General features: G+C 38.7%; 1 long non-coding RNA gene across 3 annotated transcripts in view; it reads left to right on the forward strand.

The window, feature by feature from the left end:
• The window catches only part of LOC144317161 (uncharacterized), a 47,804-nt gene extending 31,978 nt beyond the window's left edge, over positions 1 to 15,826 (forward strand). For all 3 annotated transcript variants that reach the window (XR_013383060.1, XR_013383058.1, XR_013383059.1), the window contains one exon: positions 15,572 to 15,826. This is a non-coding gene — a long non-coding RNA (uncharacterized LOC144317161). The remainder of the gene's footprint in view (positions 1 to 15,571) is intronic.
• The last annotated feature ends 7,589 nt before the right edge of the window (positions 15,827 to 23,415 follow it).

The raw sequence follows: 23,415 nt of genomic DNA on the forward strand, positions 1-23,415 counted from the left end.
AAGTCAGAGGGAGAGGTAGAAGCAGACTCCCTGCTGAGAGGGAGCCTGACTCAGCACCTGATCCCAGGACTCTGGATCATGACCTGAGCCGAAGGCAGAGGCTTAACTGACTGAGTCACCCAGGCATCCTCGCCTTTTCTTTTCAAATTAATTTCTATTGCATTTCTCCACACAATTTTATCCCAACATAATATATTTCAATATTCGAAAATTTTTAGTGGATAATCCTAACATCCTTCTGGGCCACAAAAATATTTTTAGTTCTAATTTACCAAAACAATGTATATGTATTATGATTTGAAAAATATTAACACAAAACATTCAGGCAATGTAATGGAGTGGAAGAAGTTATGTTGTGGCAATATTACTCAATTTTTAAAACCTCTTTCAAGTTATATGCTAAAAATATTGCAACTGACAACTTGATTAGGGGCTCCATCAATTTTGTTGAAAGCACAAAAACTTACAAAGTATTTGTTAGTCATTAGAGTCCTTTGATTTCTCAGAAGTCTCCCAAAGAGGCTTCACTAAGAGTTAGCAAATGAGTATTAGTTACTCTTACTCATTCACTTAGAGGCATCCCAATGTACTCAGAAAGGGTTGGGAATATTGAGAAACTATTGATGTCAATTCACCTTTGCAAATATATCTTGTGATTGACTTTTTTTTTTCTGAGAGGAGGTAAAATCTTTGGAACTTTAGGTTAATTCATTCAGTCTATTGAAAAATGTCCAACATGTAAAATGGCCACACCAGCCCTTTTGTCCAGCCAATGAGCCAAATCATACTTTCCATCAGACGAAATCTGATTTATTATTTATTATTTATTTATTTTAAAGATTTTTTAAAATTTATTCATGAGAGACACAGAGAGAGACTCAGAGACATAGCCAGAGGGAAAAGCAGGCTCTTGCAGAGAGCCCAATGCAGGACTCGATCCCAGGACCCGGAGATCATGACTGGAGTCAAAGGCAGATGCTTGACTGCTGATCCACCCAGGCGTCCCTGATTTCTTTTTTAAATCAAATGTATAAATTAGTATACATCCAATCAATTATCCTCCTTCTTAATTCTTTTTTTTTTTTAAGATTTTAATTATTTATTTGACAGAGAGAAAGCACAAGCAAGAGGGAGCAACAAAGGGAGAGGTAGAAGCGGGCTCCCCCATGCAGAGCTTGATCCCAGGGCCTTGGGATCATGACCTGAGCCAAAGGCAGACTCTTAACCAACTGAAACGCCCAGGCACTTGGTTCCTTCCTAATTCTAATGCTAGAGTTAAGTATTTAGATTAAGTCATGGAGCTTTGCTAGGAATTCATTACTAAGTGAAAGAAAAGACTATTATTTTGCCTAAGATTCTTTTGTTTTGCTCTCAGGAGAGTATATCTTCAGGGACAATGCACTTTGTTATATTATGTAGATGATCCAGATAATGAGGTCTTTGAGTAAAAATGGCCATGACTTCTGCTGTCCTCCTCTACCATCCATCTAATATTGAAATATCTCAAAAATAAAAAATAAAATAAAATAAAATAAAATAAAATAAAATAAAATTGAAATATCTCAAGGGGCCTGAATGGCTCAGGATGTGACTCTTGATCTCAGGGTTGTGAGTTTGAGCCCCACCTTAGGCACAGAGATTGCTTAAAAAAGTAAAATTTAAACATCTCAACAAAGATTTCTAGCAATTTCCTTCACTCTTAATGGAAATAAATTTAAGACAGAGAAAGGTGCTAAGGTCTACTCTCAATTAAAGATGGCTTCATCAATATACAATGGAACATTACTCAGCCATCAGAAAGGACGAATACCCACCATTTGCTTTGATGTGACTGGAACTGGAAGGTATTATGCTAAGTGAAATAAGTCAATCGAAAGACAATCATCATATGGTTTAATGCATACGTGGAATATAAGAAATAGTGAAAGGGATTATAAGGGAAAGGAGGGAAACTGAGTGGGGAAAAATTAGAGAAGGAGACAAACCATGAGAGACTCCTAACTCTGGGAAACAATGGGTTGTGGAAGGGGAGGTGGATGGGTGGATGGGGTAACTGGGTGATGGGCAGTAAAGAGGGCACTTGATGGGATAAGCACTGGGTGTTATACTATATGTTGGGAAATTGAATTTAAATAAAAAAATTTTTAAATGAGATGGCTTGATCAATACAGATATTTTGATTTTTTTTTTTTTTTTGATATTCTGAATTCTCCCTATGTTTTCACTCTCTGGTTTTTACTCTCAGGGCAATACAATATGGTAAGTTCTGGGCTGCACGAGAGACATATCTTTATTTTGTAATATGAGAAATGCAATTATAAAAAGAAAGCGAAGGTGGGAAAGGAGGACAGACATGTCTTGAGTGTGAGATGTTCTTAAGCAGATCAAGTTTAGAAAAGAATGGCTATGGAATTTGAGGATTTGGAAATTTGATGGTCCTAAAACTATTCACACCCCGTTATCCTTTGAAAAGTCTTAGAGTACTCCCAGGGTCATGCAGATCTCAATGAAAGACTTTGCTTTACTTGTAGGAAGTTTGGAGAAGTGGAATCTTCTGAATTAATTATCAAGGAAACACTCGTGGAAAATAGGTTCTAAACCTGGGGTCTGTGGATGGGCTTTAGCATAGTGCATAAGCTCCCTAAAACTATGCTAAATTTTTTTTGTGTGTTTGTGCATTTTGGAGGGGGGGGGGAAGGATTTCCACAGCCTTCATCAGTAAGTAACTATTACTAAAAATGTTTAAATTTCATGTTATGGAGAGAATGTCTTAATGTCTTACTGTAACTAATGCATTCTTCCTTACTAGTGAAAGTTGAAAGATTATCTTATACCTTACAGGATTCCAAAAAGTTTTCAACAGCTTACAAAACTCTATATAATAAAACAAAATAAAATATTACTTTAGGCATGTGAGGGGCCAGAGTAGATAGAACACAGGGTAGGAAAATAATGTAAAGAGCAAGAGTAGAGCATAAAATGCTTGTTGAGAGGGTCTTTGTACCCTTGCTAGGTCAGGCCGTGAATGTGGTTATATACTTTCTACCAGTCAACACGGGAAGGACACAGTCATCTAACAATATCTAGGAGTTGGATCATCTATTCTTTTCACTGAGTCCAAATAGAAACCCTTCCATAGTATTTCATGAAGAGATTTCTGAGGAGCATAGTGGACAGTGTCCTCAGTAATACCTTTACATTTTCTATAATAGTGATCTTTATAGGATTGCTCCTTATAGTAGCCTTAAGTGAAATGATTACGCTTCCTAAGAACTTACCATGTGAAAAACACTTAACGAAGATATTTATTTACATGCATCATGTCAACTAATCCTCACAAAACCATTGTGATACAGAAGAGAATCAGGCTGAAGTGATAGTATGTAACTGGAGACAGGTCATAAAAAGCAGTGTGACTTCTTGCCTCATTCTGTATTTCTCTTGGCTCACTCGCTCTGGGGGTAGACCCCCCTCTCCCTGTGTTGAGGGGCACTCAAGCAAGTTATGGAGAGACCCACTTAAGTGAGCAATTAAGGTCACCAGCCAATAGCTAATAAGGAACTCTTCTGCCAACAGCTATGTGAGGGAGCTTGGAGGTAGATTTTTCCAGCCACAGTTGAGCCCTTGCAGGACTGCAACCCGGGTCAGAAGCTTGACTGCATCCTTGTAAGAGATCCTGAGTCAAAGTACCAAGCCAAGCCATTTCCAAATTCCTGACCCATAGAAACCAATATAATGAATGTTATTTTTAAAAATATTTTATTTTTTTATTCATGAAAGACACAGAAAGAGAGAGGCAGAGACACAGGCAGAGGGAGAAGCAGGTTCCCCATAGGAAGCCCTGTGTGGGACTCGATCCTGGGACTCCAGGATCACACCCTGAGCCAAATGTAGATGCGCTTAACTGCTGAGCCACCCAGGCATCTCATAAATGTTATTTTAAACCACTCGATTTGGGAGTAATTTCTCATGTGGCAATAGATAATTAATAGAAGTGGTAAAGGTACAAACCTCTCTGATTCTTTAGTCAGAAACAAAGAATAATTTAGAAAATATTTTAGAAAATCTGCGTGAATACATTCAAAGCAAAACCTTTCAAAAATTTGATGATGGTCATGTAGTCTCTCCCTAGAAAATGTACAAATGCACAATACTTAAATACAATTTCAAGGGATTTAGAGTCTTCCTGAGGCCTATCCAGGAATCCAAGGACCAAAGGTTAAGAATGTGGTTTAGAGTAGTGCTTCTTGAACTTTACTGGACATATAATTCTTATTTTTTTAAAGATTTTATTTATTCATAGAGACAGAGAGAGAGAGAGAGAGAGAGATAGAGAGAGAGAGAGAGAGAGAGGCAGAGACACAGGCAGAGGGAGAAGCAGGCTCCATGCAGGAAGTCTGATGTGGGCCTTGATCCTGGGACTCTGGGATGACTCCTTGAGCCAAAGGCAGATGCTCAACCGCTGAGCCATCCAGGTGTCCCAGATTTACAGGGTTTTAAATCATGAGCCCATTTAATGTTGGGTAATGATTGAACAAATATAATGACTTTAATTCTGGAATACTTAGTCTCTACCCTTTTTTGGGGAAGTAATGGTTAATTCTTTCTTGAAGCCCATCTTATAATGTTTGAATAGAGACATCATCTATATAAGAGGGTGTTTATCTTTCTTTTCTTCATAGTTGGGTCATGTATCCAGATCATGGAAAAATGTCAAATGCAAGGGTAAAAAAATATCAAAGGGAGAGACCATTGCATGGGAGAGACCCATTTTGCCTCAATGGAAATCATTAGCTAACATATCAAGAAATCACTCTTAAAAAAAAAAAAAAACTCTTCTTTTTTCACTCTTTTTCTCAAGCTACTTTAAGTATATACAGATTTTAAATGAGCATAAAACAAAACAAAAATTTAAAAAAGATTTCTATTTGAGTTCATGTAACCTAACCAATAATTTATTCTATTCTCAAAGGAGAAGATGGATGAATAAAAGATGAGATAACTATTATTTGTGGCAGAGACAGTAATGGTCATTAAATGCTCCATTTGATCTCCTAATTTATCAGTCCTCTTATAGTTTGTAAGCCCATGTAACTAGTTTGGGAACAAAAGTCATCTTCAGATTGAGGTAGTGAAAAGTCTATGTATGATTTTTCAGTCACTCTTTTCTTCTGATCAAGGATGCATGTGTTCCATATAGAGCATCCACACGTTGGTGGGGCCTTGGTCAGCCTGCGTCCCAGAAACTCCTCTGATCTGTGATGGATGTGTAGTATGAGCAAGAAATAAATCTGCATTAAGTTTTTTTAAAAAGATTTTATTTATTTATTCATGAGACACACACAGAGAGAGAGAGAGAGAGAGAGAGAGAGAGGCAGAGACATAAGCAGAGGGAGAAGCAGGCTCCATGCAGGGAGCCCGATGCAGGACTCCAACCGCAGACTCGATCCTGGGACTCCAGGATCACGCCCTGGGCCAAAGGCAGGCGCTAAACCACTGAGCCACCCAGGGATCCCCTAAATCTGCATCAAGTTAAGCCACTGAGAAATCAAGATTAATTTGTAACCACAGTGTAACTTTGTAGATTTCAACTAATACTTTAAAAAAAATGTATTTGATAGAGTGTATTAGGGGGTGGTGATGACTGCATAGGGAGAAAAGAAAGAGGAGAGGGAAAAAAAAGAGGAGAGGAGAAGGAGGTGCAAGGAGATGTGATGTTAAATGTAATGCTCAGGGAAGGCCCCACTGAGAGGTCGACACCTGAGCAGATAGGAAGTGAGGGAGAGGATGAGTTGTGTCTGAGGAAAGTGTATTTGGGGCAGAAGGCATAGCCCTTAAGTGAAAAACTGTTATCTCTAGAATCAGCAAGAAGGATGTGGCTGAGCAGACAGAGCAATGAGGAGAGTAGAAGGTCAGGTCAAGAAAAGAACAAAGATGGGCCAGTGTGAAAAGGTTTGGATGGACGGTCTCACTCCATCCCTGAAAGGGAAGGGTGGGTGGTGGGGATGACAAGCAAAATGCAAGTCAAGGTTTAGTAGGGCAACACGTGCGAAGGCGAGACACTGCTATGTTCCAAGAACAGGTGCCAAAGAGAAGGCTGAAGAGCTGGGCCTGAGTCAGGCAGGCCCCTCAGGGCTCAGGGGACCATGGGAGCAGGCTGGGATATTGCCCAGTTGGCAAGGGCAGAGATGAAAGGAGTGTAAGTGGGCAGTGGATGGGGCAGATGTGCTTTAAAAGATTCTCCTTGGACACCTAACTCTGGGAAATGAACAAGAGGTAGTGGAAGGGGAAGTGGGCAGGGGGTTGGGGTGACTGGGTGATGGGCACTGAGGGGGGCACTTGGCAGGATGAGCACTGGGTGTTATGCAATATGTTGGCAAATTGAACTCCAATAAAAAATAATAATAAAAAAAAGATTCTCCGTGGCACTGCTGAAGAATAGACCGGCAGGGTTTTATGGGAGGAGGGGGTGGCGAGAGACACCCAGGTGAACAGATTTGCGACAACCCCGGAGGCTGAATCAGTAGGACTTGCTGGTGGACCTTATGTGAGTGGGAAGGTGGAAATCACACCCTACCTATTGGTTTTCAACTAATACATTTTTCTTTCTCCCCTCCCCCACTGATACATTTTTTTGTAAGAGTTCTCCGACAAGATAATTGAAGAGCTTAATAATTTTAATAGGGAAATGGCTTTCTCTAAAGAATGCCTGCTCTTCATAGCAGACATTGGTTCGAGAAATCCAGCATTAGTTTAAAAAACACAGAATTGGCATACACATTGGATGGAAGATGTAGTAAGTTACCAGGTTAAAGAATTGCCCTTTGAAAATGGGATTACAGTACTATTGGTATCTAATTTGACAGGTTTCTATGTGTAGAGTTAATGAAGGTGAACAAAGTAGTGTGCATTCAGAAACAGTGCTTCAGGCTTGACAATTTACAGTCACACAATCTCCTGTGCTCCTACTCTTTTATTCATTTAGGTTGAGCTTTTAAAGTCAATATACAGGAACGCCTGGGTGGCTCAGCGGTTAACCGCGTCTGCCTTCGGCCCAGGGTGTGATCCTAGAGTTCCAAGATCAAGTCCCACATCAGGCTCCCTGCATGGAGCCTGCTTCTCCCTCTGCCTGTGTCTCTGCCTCTCTCTTTCTGTGTCTCTCATGAATAAATAAATAAAATATTAAAAAAAATAAAGTCAATATACAACAGATGAAAACAATACTGATACTTGATCAGAGAGCATCCTAGATTGTGGGAAGCTAGGGTTTGAGTTCAAATGTTGGCTCTACTGCTTCCCAGTTTTCTAAGTGTCTTTTCATTTCTGTCAAGATTGTTCCTTTCATTCAGAGTTGTTATGATCTTATTATGGTGAAATGATGTATATCAACTGCTTAGTCTGGGTTCTGACCCCCAGAAATAACTTATAACTATGATGATAATAATGATGGTTTCATCAACCAAGATCCGAGGTTCCACAGTTTAACTCGCAAATTTATACCTTGAATAACTTGGCCCCAGATCTTGCCCTCCTTATCCGATCTGATCTGATAGTTAAACTCAGATCCTGCTGTAACCCAAGATGAGTTTGTTTGAGTGTGTGTGTGTGTGTGTGTGAGAGAGAGAGAGAGAGAGATATTTCTTTCTTCCTTTTAAAAAAAGAGAATGAAGGAGATTAATCATTTTTAGAGAGTAATAAGCCAATAGCGACTTCTGATTTGTTTCAAATGTCTTGTTACTGTTTATGGCTTTTGGCTCCTGCAATCTTTATCAAACTGCTTGCTGAGAGAGTCCAGTTTGTTGAGGGACAGTGGCATATATGTGATCAGCAATCCATAGACAAGACGTGAGAGGAGCAACCTTGCCCTTGAAGCGGCATTGCTGAATTTTAGAAGACACTGTATAGCAAGAAGCCACCCATAGAATCGAGAAGATTCCTGATCCTTTAACCTTTCCAGGGCCTTAAATCTTACCATCCAATCCTGAAAGTAAATTACTTCTAGGTAAACGATATAAAGGAATGGAAAAGGGGAAAAATAATCATTTTATCCTCGTCCAAATATTCTATTTGAGAGAAAGCAGGGGGAAATAAACATGATATTACCTGTAACTATATCCAAGGTGGAGATACAGCCCAAACTTTTTCTAGGTTTATCTTACTTGCTACCTTTCAGGATACCTAAGAATTTTTTTCTTTTGAATAAATATGTTGGAATCTTAAGGAGTGACTCACCAGAAAGCTTAAGTCGGGGCTCCACAGGAAGTCCCCACCAATCCTTCATGGGCGATTTAGGAAAAAATGAAAATTAGAAAAATATAAAAGAGAAGTTATATATCCAAAATTCAGGGTATGCCTTTATTAGGGAAATTTGAGAGTTAAATTGCATGAGGATGAAAGAAGTAAGCATGGCTAATTCATCTTTATTTCTGATGGATTTTTTTTAATGTGGAGAGAAAAACTCTAAAAGTTCTCAGGCCTATTTCTCAACTAAAATTTGTTTCCTTTAAATTTTGTTTCACATTTTGTCTCTTTTCTTTCAGAACACTGTTACAATTTGTAAGTGTATATTTATTTGTGCTTATTTAGTACTTGTTACCCCTACGCAACCATAAGCACTGGGAAGGCAGGGATCATACATATTTTGTTCATGTATAAATTTTTGTTTGTCCATCATTGGTGTCTGGATGAACAGTATCTGGTACATGGGAGGCATTCAATGAAAGTTACCGAATATACAGTTACATCTTATAATGTTATATTTTTATATATGTGATAAAGCTAAGTTCTTTTTAGAATATATACATATATTTTCTATCTGTAGAATATATATATATATATATATATATATATATATATATATATATATATCCCAGAAAGCCAATATATTAGAATCCTTACCTTTAACTTACCAACTGGTCATATTACAATAAAGAAATCTGGGGATCCCTGGGTAGCTCAGCAGTTTAGCATCTGCCTTTGGCCCAGGGCATGATCCTGGAGTCCCAGGATCGAGTCCCACATCAGTCTCCCTGCGAGGAGCCTTGCTTCTCCCTCTGCCTGTGTCTCTGCCTCTCTCTCTCTCTCTCTCTCTTTTAAATATTTATTTATTCATGATAGACACAGAGAGAGAGAGAGAGAGAGAGAGAGAGAGAGAGAGAGAGAGGCAGAGACACAAGCAAGCTCCATGCCGGGAGCCCGATGTGGGACTCGATCCCAGGACTCCAGGATTGCACCCTGGGCCAAAGGCAGGCGCCAAACCGCTGAGCCACCCAGGGATCCCTCTCTGTCTGTCTCTCATGAATAAATAAATAAATCTTAAAAAAAAAAGAAAGAAATCTTAGCTGCTGAGGGTACTCAAGGGAGTTTAACAGATTAATCAAGTAAAAACTGTTCACTCTCTAATATTGTCTGGAACCTAGACATGCTATATGGGTGGTATGCTTCAGTCTGTGTCAGGCACCATGCTACATAAAGAATATGCAATAGAAAATAGTCTTTACTCCAAAGGAGACAACAATTCAAGGGGAGGCAGAGCAGTGAATCCTCACCATGTATGATGGCAGGGTTGGACAACATCGAAGGAGTACTCTTGGGGATGCTTCACTCAGGATAGGGCAGGCCAGGGATGATTACCAGAAAGGTGTTGCTAGGGCTGAATCTTAGAGGATAATAGGAATTTTTGGATAGTCAAAGAAAAGACATTACAGGCAAAGTCATGAGACATGGTAGGTTCAGTGTACCATGACTAGTATGTATTAAAAGAACAAAAAGTTGGGTGGCTCAGTTGGTTGAGCATGAGACTCTTGGTTTCAGCTCAGGTTATGATTTCAGGGTTGTAAGATCAGAAAGACTGCTTGGGATTCTCTCCCTTCTTCTGCCCTTCCCCCTGCTTGTTCACACACATACTCTCTCTCTATGTCTGTCAAAAATAGATAAATATTTTTTAAAAAAGAACAAACAGTTGATTTAGAGGAGTGATGACAAAGGAGTTAGGGAGCTTGACAAAACAAAATTGAAAAGGTTTCAAGGGTCACGCTAGGTAGTTAAGATTCTGTTTCCAAAAGCAATTGCACAGCACCTGGCATAGAATATTGACCATCGCATTGCTGATGGTTCTGATGTAGAGGCTGCTCACAATCGATCCAGAAATCAAAAGGCATGGTCACAGAATTGATGTTTGGCATCAGGACTGCTACACTGACATCTCTCCTCTGTGAGAGAAACATCATTGTTGAAACACTTAATTTTCTGCATTTTTAAAATCCAAAGATCATAGGCATGAATATGATGGGGCAGCTGTATATGAAAAGAATGATGAATAAAATTGAAAAGCTTAGACTAATACACATTTAATACTTACTCAGAGCTCCTTTACATTTCCAATACAATAATTACTGATATCAGGGATCTAGGCTGGGAAACTATTGATGAGCTTCTTGGGGTTCTTTAAACATGTTGAAATTTTAGATAAAATTGTGAGAACGTGTACATTTCTTTTTCAAGGGAGAGGTTTTTGAATTTTTATCAGGTTCAAAAAAGTCATTGACTCCAAAAAGGTTAGGATCCACTGGCTTCTATCATAGGCAACTAATACAAAAGGGCGTGAAGCAACATTGCTTGGACATGGCACTGTGATTTATAGTGGCAGTGGGAATTTCTTTTCAAGGTAGAGTTAGCAGGTGGGCGGGCCAATACCCAGTGGTCTAATAAACAATCCCCCAAACCCCAGAGACTTCTCAAAATTGCAGTTTAACTCCAGCTCACCTCACAGATCAATGCAGTCAGTGGTGGGAGGTGGAGAGTTATGGGGCTGTGCATCACAATGTCAGGAGGGTCTCTGTATACAGACCTTTATTTTTATTTATTTATTTTTAAAGATTTCTTATTTATTCATGAGAGAGGTAGAGACAGAAGCAGGCTCCCTGCAGGGAGCCTGATGTGGGACTCTATCCCAGGACCCCAGGATCATGACCTGAGCCAAAGGAAGATTTTCAACCTCCGAGCCACCCAGGCACCCCTGTTTACAGACCTTTAGATATTCGGCTCCTTCCATGCTGTGGCTCTGCCAGATTCAACATGTCACCTCAAAGGACCTGGCATCATCCAGATGGCACAAAGGGGAAAAATGAGAGTACATGGGGGAAGGGATGCTCCTTTTAACTGCCATGATGGGGCAGTAACACATCCGTTCTCACATTTCACTCAAAAGTAGTAATCATATGATCCTACTTTTAGGTGCAAGGAAGTCAGGAAAATGTAATTTATCCAGGTACAGAGGAGGCCAAAAGACATTTGGCATATATCTAGCTAGTCTCTGCCATGGGGAGTTTTAAAAAAACTATTTGAGGGTCCCTGTATAGCTCAGTTGGTAGAGCATATGGTTCTTGATCTTTGGGGTTGCAAGTTTGAGCCCCATGTTGGGCTTAGGGATTACTTAATAATAAAATTTAAGGAACACCTGGGTAGCTCAGCGGTTGGGTGGCTGCCTTCGGCTGGGGTCCTGATCCCAGGATCCAGAATCCAGTACCGCATGGGCTCCCTGCGGGGAGCCTGTTTCTCCCTCTGCCTGTGTCTCTGCCTCTCTCTCTCTCTGTCTCTCATGAGTAAATAAATAAATCTTGAAAAAAGTAAAATAAACTTAAAAAAAATAAAAAACTATTTGGGGGGCAGCCCCTGTGGCGCAGCGGTTTAGTGCCGCCTGCAGCCTAAGGTGTGATACTGGAGACCCAGGACCGAGTCCCTTGTCGGGCTCCCTGCATGGAACCTGCTTCTCCCTCTGCCTATGTCTCTGCCTCTCTCTCTCTCTCTTTGTGTCTCTATGAATAAATAAATAAAATCTTAAAAAAAAACTATTTGGATTTTTATCCACTGGTTATGATTTTAGTCTAGATCTAAATGTAAAAGAGGGATTGAACTACATATCTTTTCTCGAAGACTTATAGTTGTATGTAAGGGTTTTTAAAATGTGTGCTTTGTTTAAAACATATATTTTTTAAATATTTTATATATTTATTCATGGGAAACATACAGAGAGAGAGGCAGAGACACAGGCAGAGGGAGAAGCAGGCTCCATGCAGGGAGCCCCATGTGGGGCTCAATCCCAGGACTCCAGGATCAGGCCCTGAGTCAAAGGCAGACGCTCAACCACTGAGCCACCCAGGCGTCCCTAAAACATATTTCAGATCAGGAGCACACCCTGAAGAATTCGCTGATTCATCAATGCCCTCAAAGGTAGTCACCCATTCACTGTCTCAGATGAAAAGTAGGCTAGGCATCTAAGTCTTCAGTATGGAAAAAGTTTTCTCCCTCTAATCTTTTATTTACTAGAGATAGCTAACAGTTTATGAAGGCCTAGTGTATTTTATTGTCAAATAAGATTCACTTTCTGCTCTTGTTCTGATAAGCTTCTTTTTAAATCATTAGTCCAGGGGCCCCTTAACTGAGACTGTATAACAAGTCAATTCCGGAGGGGAACATGAAGATCCAGTAATACGGGTCATCTAAGAACTGAAGCATATTAAAATGCTTTGCTCTAAAAGACATTTTCAAGTGACTACTTTAATCATATAGAATTTTGCTAATTAAACAGCCAATTTAAATGCCAACTCTACTAACTGGATTTTGAGTTACATTTAATCTTAATTGTTTCTGTTCTCTAAAAATATACATAAGAACTTTAAAATTTTAATTTCACTTTTTTACGCAGCAGTTAACTCTCCCACACAGTTAGCTCCAGCAGTCACAAAAACAGAAATAAGTGCTTGCTAAGGGTATAGTTTCCCAGCTTTAAGTTTTTAAAAAATTCATCTGTTGAACTGTTTATTTATTTAATTTAAATTCAATTAGCCAACATATAGTACATCATTAGTTTCAGATGTAGTGTCTATTTATTTATATTTTAAAAATATTTATTTATTTTTAAAAGATTTTTAAGTAATCTCTACACCCAACATGGGGCTCAAACTCACAACCCCAAGATCTCATGCTCCACCAACTTAACCAACCACGTGTTCCATGTTGAACTGTTTAGATTAAATTCTGCTCTTTGTCTTACCAGTCTCACAAAAGCTGAGCAGACAATGTGGTCACTTTGAATGTAGTCGTGGTCAAATTTTGACTTTACATAGTCTTTTTTTTTAGGTTTTATTTTATTTTTTTAATTCATTTATGCATGAGAGACACAGAGGAGAGAGAGAGGCAGAGACACAGGCAGAGGGAGAAGCAGTCTCCATGCTGGGAACCTGACCTGGGACTTGATCCCGGGTCTCCAGGATCACGCCCCGGGCTAAAGGCGATGCTAAACCTCTAAGCCACCGGGGCTGCACTACAGTCTTTTTTGGACTTTAAATAGTTTCTTCTCCATTTAAATGGTTTCTTCTCTTCTTTGAATACATTGAGTTAAGTAGAACATATTACAATTTTATCAAACCAAACAAATAAGTCTTGCCTCTTCCTCTTGATTTCTAAGTCATGATCCTGGCTCTGTCTTCATTTGTTCATTTAAAAAATATATTAAAAATTTTAGGTGTGCCTGAATGGTTCAGTTGGTTAAGCATCTGATCCTTGGTTTTGGCTTAGGTTGTGATCTTCTGGTTGTGGGATTGAGCTCCGAGTCCAGTTCTGAGCTCAGCATGGAGTCTGCTTCAGATTCTCTGTCCCTCTCCCTTCCACTCACTCTCTCTCCTTCTCAAATAAATAAATATAATCTTAAAAAATATATACATTAAAATTTTTCTACTTAAAAAAATTAAAAATAAATACAAATTTTCCACTTAGCAGTGTGACCTGGGCAATTTACAGTGCATTATGGAGCCCTACATTCTTTATCTCTGAGACAGGAACTATCTCATAAGTTTTTTGAGAAGACCTCAAATAGAATGAGGAATAGGAAGGGCTTTGAAACTTTTCAAGGGCTGTAGAAATACAAGCTACCATTATCAATCTAACTCGAAGACCTCAGAAGGGTGGAACAAGAAGCGTTGCAGTTCAGAGAAGGAATAACGTGTGACTGGAAGAATTTCTTTGAAAGGGAGATGTGAGAGTGGGGAGGCAGGATTTGTGCTGGGCCATGGTGGACAGGGAGGAGGTAAATATGTGGAGAGGAGAGGAGTGGGCACCTTTGGCAGAACTGTAAACGCACACAGGTAGGAATGAACGACTCAAGCTGGCCAGCTCTGAAGCAGGTTGTTGGCTTAGGTGTATTGAGGAATAAACTTAAAAAGTGGATTTGGATCAAGTAGAGAGCATCTTTTCATCGACAAGGACCTTGCACTTCTGATGAGGATGTAGTGGGATGGGTTTGGTAGCTGACAACAAGGGAGAGTAATCAGGTGCACGAAGACCAGGCAGAGGGCTGCCTGGTGGGAGGAAATAAAAGCTTGAACTGTATGACAGCAGTGGGGTAAGTAAGAGGGTATATAAGGGAAATAGAAAATCACTTCTGTCATCATCGCATGACTGCTGCCCCCGCACACACCACAAAAAACACAGCATTGCAAGAGAGTAGAGTGGATTTACTAGGACAGGTAACAGAAGTAGTCAAGAATGATTCTGAGCTTTAGAGGTTCAGTGACTAGGGAAATGACATCATCAATAGGCAAGATGGTGCTCTTCTGGGGAGAGAAGGAAGCAGGTAATGTTGGATATATTGAATTTGAGGTGGAGATGGAGATGTTTGTGAAAACATCAGGATTTCACTGCCTGGAACCCCTTGCTTTGATTGTTATGTCCTTGTAATATTGAGTGTTGTAATATCGTAGTGTCTTGCACGCGCGGTACAGTCATACTTCCATGCCTTTTCTCTTTTCTTGTGTTACCTCTGATGAAATGTCTTTCCTACCTTTATTTTTATTATTTTTTAAAGTCAGATTTAGTGATGTATAATCTACATACAATAAATCCATCCTTTCTAAGATGTATGGTCTGAATATCTACAAAAATATACAGTCATGTAATCATCACTAATACTCAAGATATAGAAATTTGTGTATGTGCCTTTGGAGTCCATCCCCTCACTCCATCCCCCAAACACTAAACTGATGTCTGTCCCTAAGGTTTTGCCTTTTCCAGAATGTCATATAAGGGAATCACACTTTGTATATAGCCTTTTGTGTCTGGCTTCTTATCGTAATGATTCTGAGTTTTATTCATCTGTTGCATGTATCAATAGTTCACGTCTTCTTTTTGCTTAATAGCATTCCTATGTATGGATGTGCCATACTTTGTATATACACTCACAAGTTGAAGAACAATTGAATTATTTTTAGTTTTTGGTTATTATGCTTAAAGTTACTGTAAACTTTCACATACAGGTTTTTTTGCATAGGACATATGTCTTAATTTCTCTTAAATAAATACCTAGAAGAGGGATTGCTGGATCGTAATGTAAATATACATTATATATTTAACTTCATAAGAAACTGCTAACCTGTTTTCTAAAATGATTTGCATTTCCACTAACAACATATGAGAGTTCCAGTTACTCTGTATCCTCATAGGCAGTGGCTATTTTGGGTGTCTTCTCTCTTTCTCTCTCTCTCTCTCATTCTCTCTCACTCTCTGTCTCTCTCAGGAAAGCCAGTTACCATGTTGTCAGCAGCCCCAAGGAGATGTCTACATGGTAACCACCCTGTCCCCGCCCAGCCGCTACTGAGGAATGGAGGCTTGCAGCAACCACATGAATGAGTTTACAAGTGGATTCTTCACCTGACTGAGCCTTGAGATAACTGTGGCCCCATCTGATAGCTTGGGTCCAATCTCATGAAAGAACCTGATTCAAAACCACCCGGCTAAGAGGCTCCCAGAATTCTGACCCTGAGAAACTACATAAGATAATAAAATGTTTTAAGCTTCCAAGTGTGGGATAATTGGTTATACAGCAATAGGTAGTTAGTACATTGAACTAAGTAAGACACTGGTGTGGAGTTCAACAATGATGCCAGGTGTGGAATAGAGGTTTCATGTGAAATTATGAGAGAAAACTAATTTTGTGTGGATTGTGCTTAAGGTCACAGCTTGCAACCCTAGTTCTGGGACCACATCCAAAATATCTTTATCTCAAAGGATATAAATAATTTTCAAAATAAAATTAGTTTTATTAATTTTATTTTTTAATTATTTATTTATTTGAGAGAAAGTGAGAGACAGCATGGGGGAGGGCAGAGGGAGCGAGGGAGAAACAGACTCCCCGCTGATCAGGGAGCTCAACTTGGGGCTTGATCCCAGGACCCTGGGATCCTGAGCCACACAGGCACTGCAATATAAAATTAATTTAATTTAATTTTATTTTTTTTAAGATTGTATTTATTTTTTCATGAGAGATGGGGGCGGGGCAGAAGTACAGGCAGAGGGAGAAGCAGGCTCCATGCAGGAAGCCTGATGTGGGACTTGATCCCAGGACTCCAGGATCATGCCCTGGAGCGGCCAAAGGCAGGCACTAAACCGCTGAGCCACCCAGGGATCCCCATAAAATTAATTTTAAAAAATACAGTATTTGGGGGGTAAGGAGAGGGGGCCACATACTCAAATAAAGATTGAGATGTCTCATTTCTCTGAATTCTAGGTGTCAATCTCCACATTGGTTTTCACCATATCTTTATCAACAGTTCTAATGCTGTATTATATGACGTTCTATTCTCTTGACAATTTTCAGCTATATGCAAATTCCTTATCTCCCAATCTTCCTCTTTCTTCCTTTTTTCCCTCGGAATCCAGTTTTAGTGTTTCACAGTGACCCAAGTTAAAACAGCTCCCAAGGAATCTGATCAGGCCTAAAGAAGGATGAAGTGGGGAAATCTTTACCTCACTTTCCAGCTGGTCCCCTAAACCCGGAGAGTATATTTATCCTGAAGATGTGAGTATGAGAAATATGTGGGTGTGGAGTAGGGCTGGTGGGTAACTGACTGACATTGCCTCTAAAAGGCTAGGGATGCCTGGGTCGCTCAGCCTTTGAGTATCTGCCTTTCACCCAGAGCATGATCCCAGGATCCAGGATCGAGTCCTGCATCGGGCTCCTTGCGGGGAACCTGTTTCTTCCTCGGCCTGTGCCTCTGCCTCTCTCTCTCTATGTGTCTTTCATGAGTAAATAAATAACAACTTAAAAAACAAAAAATAAAAAACAAGGCTGGCAAAGCATGGAGGCGCCCTGTGGGAGGTATAGTCTCCCAATGAAGGATGATTTTAACTCACATCAGCCCAAATGAGTGCTTGACAGCAATGAGAGTCTGAGAATACACCGAATCCTCCCACCCTCCAATTCAGTTTGAGCTCCAGGGTGGTTGGGTTTGTGGGGGATGTCGGGATAATGTTTGTACAGGGTCTCTCTCTCTCTCTCTCTTTAAGAGTATTGTCTTTGGAGTAGCAGCCAAGGTTTTAGGCCAGGACAACTGGCACCATTGGCACCTCCTTCTCATGGAAACAATGGGATTTCTGTTACCTACACCAAAAACATTGTCCAAAGGAAATCTCCTTTACTTAATTAAAGTGGCTCCAATTCCCTTCCACTAAGTTCTTCACTGTCTCTAAAGCTGCACATGGCTGTGTATACAGCCACAGAAGGGAAAAAACACAGGTTTCTCTATGTAGCACCCTTTCCTCTCCGGGCAAAATAGCCAAGCCGGTTAGGACAGAGATGCCTTAGGCAAACCCACGTGACATCTCATTTCCCAAGGTTTCCCCTGCAAAATCGGGATAGGAAGTTCTGTTGGGCTTCCTTTGTCCCCTCTCAGGCTGCACTATAAATACAACTGGACCTTTCTCTCAATCAGTACCATTGCTTCTTTTTTTTTGGCTCTGCCCAAGACCCATTTCTCTTGTGAAGCTTTTCATGATAGCCCATCCCTGAAAGCTTTCTGAAATGGAATTGGGAGGAGATATGTGCAAAGCGAAAGAAATGGAAAAATGTTAAACAAATTACTTTTCACCTGTGAGATTTTCCTCCCTTTCTTCGCTGCCTTATTTGCCTAGTCTATTGACATTTCAGACTAGAGGAAGATTATGCATAATTGCACCGGCAGTTTCTTTATCTCTCTGAGGGTTCAAGTGACAGAGGTTGTTAGCCTGAGAAACAGGATGTTTGCATTATTGATTAGGCTCTGCTGTTTTGACTGAAATAGTAGAGAATATTCTTGGCTGCTTTGCATGTGTCAAGTCGGCCTGCTTCTTGTCCATCAATTCTGGGGAGATTTTTGTCGCCGCCGCATGTGTTAGACATCACGTCTCACGTTGTTCTTTCAGACTGTCAGTCACCCTACCTGCTGCGCTGATTAAAAACCTTATCTCAACCAAGAAACTGCTGCTGTTTTTGTGTCTGTGACCGTGGGGTAGTTGTTCGGTGCTTTGCGCTATCTTTATCGTGTTCCCACTGCTGTGTGTTTCAGGGTTTGTATGGAGTGGAGGCTCACAAAGCTGAACAAATGACTTTACCATTTTCAATCTGGTTGTGCTACAGGGGCAGCTGATGATGAAAACAAACCATGTTGTTCCTTAACTACATTTCTGGCTTACTAAACAATGCTGTACAGTCATGGTTTTCATGCTTTGGTACGTAAAATGCAAATTTCTCAGCTCAACTAACAGAGATCTTGATGCAGTAGGTCTCAGATGGGACTCAGGAATCTGTATCTTAAACAGCCTGAAAATTCTGATATTGATGAAAAATGGGACATACTTCAGGAAACATAGCTACATAGCATCAACGAGCTGAGTGGAAGTTAGGAAATCCGGGTTCTGTCTTAGTAGCTTCACAATAAGTCAAAGAGAATTGATGAGGGAAAATCCCTATAGCTCAATTTATAGCAACCAGATTGTTAGCAACTTAAGGATATGATTTACATCTAATTTCTCTTTGGTTGCTAATGTACTCTGGTTGGTACAGAGAGTCTACTAAATAATGAAATCTACTTAATTATCTTAACAAATTTAGGACATCTATTATCATTTATGGAATGATTTTTGTTGATATGAATCACAATAGAGAACCCAAAACTAGATCCCAAATATTTGAGAATTTAGTATAATTTCAAATTAGTTCAGAAAAATAAAGGATTGATTACTCCCTACATGGTATTATATCAACCGATTTGCCGTTTAGATTTAAAAAGAAGCTGGATTTCTACTTCACTCTTCATTCCCAAATAAGTTATAAGTGAATTAAAGATCTAAACTGAAAATAAATAAAGCAGTATATATTCTAGAATGAAAAAATGAACACTTCTTTTTAGTATCTTGGCATTGCATAAAACCAACAAGTCTAAAAGTTAAAGATAGATATCTTTGCCTACGTAAACTATTGTGTGATAAAAATATCATAAAAGTCAAAACTCAAGCTTAAAATTAAAGATGAAATTAACAACTCGAGAAAGATTTTTGAACAGGCAGTTCATAGAAAAATAACCCATAAGTGAACTGTAATTTAGGAGCTGACATTTAATCCTGCTCAAAATTATATAGAAGCAAATGAAAATAAGATAAATTTTCAAAAACAAACATAGTTTATAACATTGGCTTTAAGGAATGGTGAAGAGCACTTGAGTAATCTCTATACAGGTTTAAAATGCTCATATTCTTTGATCCAGCAATTGCACTTCTAAAAATGTTTTCTAGGACTATAATTGTACATGCAACCAGAACAAGGATGATAATTATAGCATTGTTTGTAATAGTAAAGAACTAGAAATGATGCAAATGATTATTAACAGAGGGCTACTTAAATAATTAATGGTCCATAATACTTTGTGGTATTTAAAAAGTATGGTTAGATCTGCATATCTGGATGTGGAAAAAACCCACCAAAATACATCATTAGGTTTAAAAAGAAGAAAGGTACATCTAGCTGGCTCTATTGGAAGAGCACATGACTCATGATCTTTGGAGTTATGAGTTTGCACCCCACTTGGATGTAGAGATTACTTTAAATAAATAAATAAGTAAATAAATAAACTTTAAGAAGTGGAAAGAAGTCAGGGTCCTAAACACTGTGTATATTTCTATACAGTTAAAGGGGTTCAGTACAGGCCCCCCTGTACAATGTACCATTTTGGTGGGGATTATTTTGAGCTGAAGGCACTTGAGACCCTATAGGCTCAAGAGAAACATTTGTCCTTTTCTTAACCATACAGAAGAACCTAAATTTAGGGGTCTTTCCCAGAATAAGGGTTATTAACAGAGATAAATTTTATCTGAGTGACCCATCTGTATGGCAGTGCAAACATCTAATTACTAAATATCTGTGCTTCTTATCACCCTGTAAAGTGCATTCCTCTCCTTAGAAGTCCCAGACTCCTCTCTTGGAAGTTCCAGACCCCTATCTCCCAGAATCTCATAATCTCCTTCCCCTTAGTTCAGAATGGCATATATACTTCATTTTGACTGTTTTTGGAGTTTCCATGCCTATGTGGATTCCCTATATGTACGCCTGTTAAATTTGATTTTCTCCTGATAAACTGTCTTGTGTCAATTTGATCCTTAGTCCAGCTAAAAGGACCTTTAAAAGGGACAGGAGTTCTTGCTCCCTGACACAGGTTTTCCAACCTCAGAAAATGTGTCTATATACCTAAAAAATGTCAGGAAACAGTAAGAGATTATTAAACATGGATTAACTTTGGGAATGGGAGTGAAGATTTTGGGGTAGAAGGAAGACTTATTTTTCATTATATATACTCTTGGATTGCTTGAAAATTTAAAATCATGTCATGTATTATTAAAATTACTGAAGAATAAACTACTGGAGAAAGCAAGTATTTAACATGCCTCAGCTGTTCTGATTGTAGCATAATGTTTGTGATAATCATACTTTGCTATTAGAAAGATCAAATTATGTTTAATAAAACAGATCAATTAAGCATATGAAACATTTACAAAGGTGGTTATTTAAAAAAATTCAGTGTGTAGATGACAGAACTTCATCAGGAAAAATTCAGGCATTTAGCCTAGCGTCTATGAAATTCAGTGTCATATAACCAGGCAAAGATGTTCCTGACACACTCTCCATGGCATGATAAGCTTTCAGGACCTTGCCTAGTAAAAGTGACTAGTTGCCCAGTCATCCCTGTATCTGCAGCCAGTCTACCTTCTCGGAAATGGGCACTCCAAATTGTACATTTGAAGAGTAACTATAAATGAATGAGGAGGGGTTTGGATCTCTCACCCACCAGCCCTATCAGTTATCCAAGAGGAGAATTTGTGAGGTATGGGATAGAATTGTCAATAGAATGGGAAAGCAGCTATACAAAACAATGAGACTTAAAAAACATATTTTCCCTACCAGTACTTTATCTGGTTGTAATTGAAGATTGTTATTTTCCCATTAACTAAAAATTCATTTCTCCAGTTATAATTAAAAATAATATACGCTCAAAAAAGTAATATATGTTTGATTTTGAAAGTATGGAGAACTATAATTTGTACTATATTAACAGAAAGAAATGTCTTTAAATTATGAACACAAATTCAGTTTCCTCCAATTTTTGTATTCTGTTTATCATGTTAAAGAGAATTTGGATGGACAGGGGGAGTTATGTATCATTTACTTATATATACATAGGATAAATGCAGAAACATATATAAAAACTAAAAATATTACTCCTTTCTTCTTTTTTTTTGTTTCAAGTTTTTATTTAAATTCCAGTTAGTTAACATACAGCATAGTATTGATTTCAGGTGTAGAATGTAGTGAATCAAATGTCACTCCTGAATAGAGAAATTGAGAATCTGGGGAGGAGGAGAGGTCACATGTGGAAGGGACTGTTTTGACAACTCTTTTGTCTAATTTATTTATTTTGCCACATCATTTTAAAAAAAATATAAATCAATGTAAACTTTAAAAATACTATAAAAGGGATCCCTGGGTGGCTCAGCGGTTTAGCGCCTGCCTTTGGCCCAGGGCGTGATCCTGGAGACCCAGGATCGAGTCCGCATCAGGCTCCCTGCATGGAGCCTGCTTCTCCCTCTGCCTGTATCTCTGCTTCTCTCTCTCTCTCTGAATAATAAATAAAATATTTAATGAATGAATAAATAAATAAAATCTTAAAAAAATTAAAAAATACTATAAAAACCTTCATATGATAATATAATAATAATATTCCTCATTTTTATCAGAAACATGAAATAAAAATGAAACTATTATCATAAATCAAATGAAAATGATTTAATCATAATCATAAATCATAAATCAAATGAAAATGATTTAATAAGAGAATACAAGAAGAAACATCGTATCTACTTAATCATGTAAATAACAAAGACAGAAGGATCAAAAGAAGGCCCAAAGGGAGGGAAGAGAATAGACAATGTCTGAATGAAGGGAAGGGAGGCTAATAAGACTAAGAGAGATTTCCTTCCCCTGAAGCTATAAAGTCTCAAGATTTCCACAATAAGTCTGCTACTTTGAAAACAGACTGTTAAATCCTTCAAGATATAACTGATAGAAATTCGTGAGTAATGGTGACAACAATTGTCACCAGAAAAAGGTGAATGGATAGAGTGGATCCTAGGAAAAACCATTGGAAGGAGATAATGGAAATCTGAAAAGGTGTAAGAACTGAAACAAATCCACTTATCACAGATAATAAATCACACCACAATGTTTCTTTCTTCAGTCTGTGTCTTTACCTAAACAAGAGTTGCTTTTTGTATCACACACATCTCCTAAACTCTCCCCTGGAGGTCCTTATTTATTTCCAAGCTAATTCCTACAGAAATGGTACTGAGCTGAGTATATGGAGACAGGAAACTTTGAGGGATCAGAATCTCTAGATAAAAGCCAGAGCTGAATCCTGAGGAGCTGGGTAGTTTTAGAGAGACATGTATTGGGAATCTTGGAGTTAAGTGTCCCACATCTGGCAAGTTGTAAACATGTATTTTTTGTTTAGGAAGAAACTGGGTTTTACCAAAGTGAAATTTAAAAAAAGAAAAGGAAAAAGAAAGTACAATATTGAGAATGAATCAGTCCTTCTCAGAACCATCTCATACTTTCTCTATGCATCCTTATCAAATCCAAATACATACTTAATGTTAGAAAAATTTAAATAGGTATGCGTTTTGGTTTTCTGTTTCCTACTAGAATAAAGTAAGCCTGGTAATGTTCTGTATCTATTATCTGAAATTTATAGTTTTCTCCTGTTTTCAGTAAACATCAGGTACTTAGCTAATTAAATGTGATAGTCATAGAGTCTTGTTTATAGAAAAGTGTCAACTTTCAGGATGTTGTATGTAAGTCTTGATAAAATTACGTAGAAAATGACATGTACTGTCTTTTCATAGGCTGACCTTGCAGTCACCACCTCCTGAAAACGGCTCAAAACAAAAAATGATCTAAGGGTTGAAACAAGATAAGATCAAATTGATGTCATAGTAATTACATGAAGGACCATTCAATCACTGGATGGAATTTACTGTTGATCCCTGGGCTTAGATGCA

The sequence above is a fragment of the Canis aureus genome, chromosome 7, assembly GCF_053574225.1.
Source record: "Canis aureus isolate CA01 chromosome 7, VMU_Caureus_v.1.0, whole genome shotgun sequence".
NCBI lineage: Eukaryota > Metazoa > Chordata > Mammalia > Carnivora > Canidae > Canis > Canis aureus.